Source organism: Lipotes vexillifer, unplaced genomic scaffold, assembly GCF_000442215.2.
Source record: "Lipotes vexillifer unplaced genomic scaffold, Lipotes_vexillifer_v1.1 scaffold111, whole genome shotgun sequence".
Lineage (NCBI taxonomy): Eukaryota > Metazoa > Chordata > Mammalia > Artiodactyla > Lipotidae > Lipotes > Lipotes vexillifer.
This window is the reverse complement of record NW_006778270.1, coordinates 2,126,301-2,130,816: the sequence shown is the minus strand read 5'-3', so window position 1 is coordinate 2,130,816 and position 4,516 is coordinate 2,126,301.

Below are 4,516 nucleotides of genomic sequence, written 5' to 3'. Positions count from 1 at the left end.
TAACTCTTTAATTCATCTGAAATTTACTGTGTTCTCTGCTGTGTGGTAAGTATTTAAATAGATTTTTCCCCTAAATAGTTAACATTTATCCCAGCATCATTTTTTTAAAGAATGTTTTACTCTCCATTGGCTTGAACGCCACCTTTATCACATGCTAAATTTTTTTTAATATACGGTAGTCTATTCTGAGCTGTCTTATTCTGTTCAGTTAGTTCTACTATCATCACACTGTTTTAATTATTGTATCTTTATACATTCACATATTTTAAAATGTGACATATTTGTGTATGAAATGTAGCATTTTGTTTTCTGGTAGAACAAATCTCCCACAATTACCCAGTTTTACAAATAAAAAAATTGGCTATTCCTGCTCTTTTTCCAGATGAATTTTAGAGTCATGCTGTTTAGCTCCAGAAAAAAAACAATCCCATTTGGGACTTTGAAAGGGACTGGATTCAACATATATCTTAATTCATGAGCCATTTGCATCTTTATACTGTTCAGTTTTACCATTTGGGAAAAATGACATGTTCTGTTTTTACCCGCCCCCTTCCTTTGTTTTTACAGGTTTAACCCTTTAATGTAAGTAAAATTTTAGTGTAGACTATGAGAGGAGGACCAGAGTTGATTTCTTTTCAAATAGCCAATTTCCCGATTCCAGTTTTTGCGTAACTCACACCTTCTCCAATAATTGATGATGCTTCTTTTATCATTTATTAAGTCCTTAAATATATATTAGGGTCTGTTTTTAAGCTGTCTAGTCCCACTGATCTGTCTATTCTTGTGCTATTGCCACACTGCTCTGATCATTGTCTGGTCTTCCCCAGTACCAGTTGGAAACGCCACCCCTTCCAGATGGCTCTTGGCGTCACTGTCTGCTTTCTCCCAAACCGGGGTTCATTTCCTGCTAGAGTCAACCTTTTGGCCAGAGCTTTTCAGTGGCCCAAGAGATGATCCAAATGATCCAAGAGATGAAGCAGCTTGATGCCAGGTTTCAATTTTCAGTTAAGAAAACACCAAGGTGGGTGGAGGCTGAGACCTGTCCTGGTTCCTTCCCCTTCTCTCAACATCTCAGCACAACCAGGTGCCAAGGGAGGTGGTGCAAGATAGTAAACGCTAGACTAGAAAGTTCCTCACTTCTGAAGTGCCTGCTAAGTATCTGCCACGCCTGGGCTAAGGACATTACATTACATTCGTCTAATTTTCCCCAGAGCCATCTGAGCCAATACCACATTTTACATATTAGAAGACCCGCTCAGAGGGAGTAAGAAGCACCTAATATCGCCCAGCTACTAAGAGGCAGAACCTGTTTTTCACCCCAGTTGCCTCTGATTGCAAATCCCATGCTTATCACTTCTGTGCCTGGGTGGCTCAGACAGAACAGGAACTGCAGACCCTCCCCCAAGGGCTCTTGTGACGGGGAATTTGTCATCTGGAGAAAATGCTTTCACCTCCTTGAGCTTTGAGGGGTCTCTCACTCCAGCCTCCATCCACCCAGGCTAGTGGGGTCACCTCAGGGTCCACACCATTCTCAGCCCTGGTGGAAGCTCTGCCTGCAGGTCCTTCTCCCTCCCCCTCTCCCCAGCCTGCAGCTGCCCTGACTTTCCAGCCTGCCAGGTAAGTTGGCCTTTTAGCTGCTGACTCTCAAGGTTGGGTGTGTGTGTGGTGGAGCCTGTGTGCCTGGTGAGGGTGGGAGCAAAGGTGCGGGACCTACAGGGAGAGGGAAGAGGAGGAAACCCATTGCTTGAAAAAGGATTCTGTGGACCTGGTCACATTCTGTCCCAAACTGGCTGAGATGGCTAAGACAGCCAGAATTTAAAAATAATAAGCATACATTTATTTAATCTGGGCATATATCTGGAGAAAACTCTAATTCAAGAAGATACATGCACCCCAGTGTTCATAGCAGCTCTATTCACAATAACTAAGACATGGAAGTAAACTAAGTGTCCATCGACAAATGAATAAAGAAGATGTGGTACATATATACAAAGGAATATTACTCAGCCATAAAAAAGAATGAAATAATGCCATTTGCAGCAACAAGGATGGGCCTAGAGATTGTCATACTAAGTGAAGTAAGTCAGACAGAGAAAGACGAATATCATATGATATCACTTATATGTGGAATCTAAAATGTGATACAAATGAATCTATATACAAAACAGAAATAGACTCACCAACATAGAAAACAAACCTATGGTTACCAAAGGGGAAAGGGGGTGGGGGAGGGGTAAATTAGGAGTTTTGGATTAACAGATACAAACTACTATGTATAAAATAGATAAACAACAGTGTCCTACTGCATAGCACAAGGAACTACATTCAACATCCTGTAGTAAGTCATAATGGAAAAGAATATGAAAAAGAATATATATATATATATATATATATATATATATATACATATATAGATAACTGAATCCCTTTGCTGTACATCAGCAACTAACACAACATTGTAAATCAACTATACTTAAATAAAATAACTTAAAAAAAGGACACAATCTAAATTTGCATCTAATCTTGGTCAATAAACAAACGATGAGCGCATGGTTACTTTCCCACCCGGGTAATCAGTGTGTACTTGTCCCCGCAGTATACACTGTCCTCCTTTCCATGTGAAGTTAGTCCATATTCACACATCCACGTATTGACATAGTTCCCACGTTTAGTTTTTCATGGTCTATAGCATTCCATCCTGTCAATAATCCATAATTAAAGAAAATATATTTCGAATGCTGTCTGGAAGGGGCAATGCATGGACAGACTGATAACAAAGGATCTGGTCATGGGAAGATAAAAGCTCATTTGCTTGGTGGGGGGATTTTACTTTTGGGGGGAGGAGGCACAGAAAATGTAATAGTGCAAGTTGTTATTCTGAAGATATTCCTTTGATGCAGGTAGAGACCTAGGCTAGGAACCTAGGCACCTGGGTTTTGAGCTTGGCTTTTTCTTTTATTTACTTTGTGTGTCTTTATAAGGCACTTTCTTCCGCTGGTTCTCAGATTTTTCTTGTTTTGTTCTGATAGTCATAGAATTCATAACACCACAGGGATGGAGGGACATCAGAGTTGACTTCATCTAACCCTCTTGTTTTATAGATGAGAAAAAATGAGCCCTGGAGGTCAAATGAATGGCCCAAGGACACATAGTCAGCCATTACCTTTGCAGATGGCTCCCCCACCAGCCTTGTGGTTCTGGGACTCATGTCAGAGATGGAGGGCTTGGCATTCTCTTGAAGAAAGGTGTGGTGAGACCCTTCATTATTATTCATGCCAGCCCAGCTTTGAACCTTTGGAGTGTTTTTCCATCTAAGCCTCCTGGACTCCTGCTTCTCCTTCTGGATTCCCAATAGAGCTGATTTAACTAGGCTCTGTAGAAAGAAAGAAAAAAAGGCCACGAGGTTTCCACCTGAGCCCTGAGGCCATCTTGTTTCTTTCCGGGATGCCTGCCCCACGTCTCTTGTCTTTTCCATCTGTATGAACCATCTTTCAAGTTGCTCTTGGAACAGACCAAAGCAGCCACAGTGCTGTTATTCTGCGTTGGCAGAGCCTATGTACTGTTTGGCTTGTCATAATTATCTCACCATCTTGCTCTAGTTCTGTCTTAGTTTGCAGAAAGCTCAAAGTGAACAAAGACATAGACACAGGGGCTAGGATAATGGGGGCTGGGTGGGGCTTTGCAGCCCTGGAGATCTGGTCTGGTCTGATCAGAGAATCTACAGCTAGGAAGTCCAGTGGAACCTCCCACAGGGAAACTGTCTTGCTGTGTGGTAGGGACTGGAATGAGGCCCTGGGAGCAGGTTTTGTTCATTTAACGTTATCATAGAATGATAAGTCAGCGATGTCACTGACACAGAGGTGGAGGAGATTCAGAAAGGGACGAGACCGGCTCAGGGGCCAGGAGGAGGCATGTGTGGCCATCTGTGGCATGTGGGTCCCTGTCCTTTTTCCTCCCCTACAAGGACCAGGGGAAGGGGGGCCTTGAAAGGAGAGGTGGGAAGCCTGCGGGGAGTGGGATGGAGCACAGAGGCAAGAGAGAATCACATCACAGTTTTTCCAAGTTCAGAATTTTCTAAAGACCAAGGTCAGAGAACATCAGAGGAAGGTTTCTCAAAGCTGATGTTCTAGACCAGGGCTCTCTGAGCTGTGTGCGTTTCTCAGTGTCCCCCGGCTCTTTCTTGTGTCTCTGATAAAATACAACTTTAATTCAGTGCAAAGAAGCAGAGAAGGAGGAGGAAAATGGTAATGGAAGTGTAGGGACAGGGAGAGGGCAGGCTGGGCTGGTGGGAAGGGGCTGGCCTCCAGCCTACCTAACATCTGAAGTCTAGGGCCGTGTTCTGAGTCCCCCCTGCCCAGGGCTTCTTGAGACAGTGAAGTGGAATCATTGCTCCTGGAAGTTTCTCCGTGGCCTGCATGGACAGAGAGGGGGAAGGGGTAAAAAGAATAGGAAATAGACCAAGTTTAGTCCCTTCTGTCCACTTGCCATCCCCCAAAGTTCCTGTATATCTCTTTCC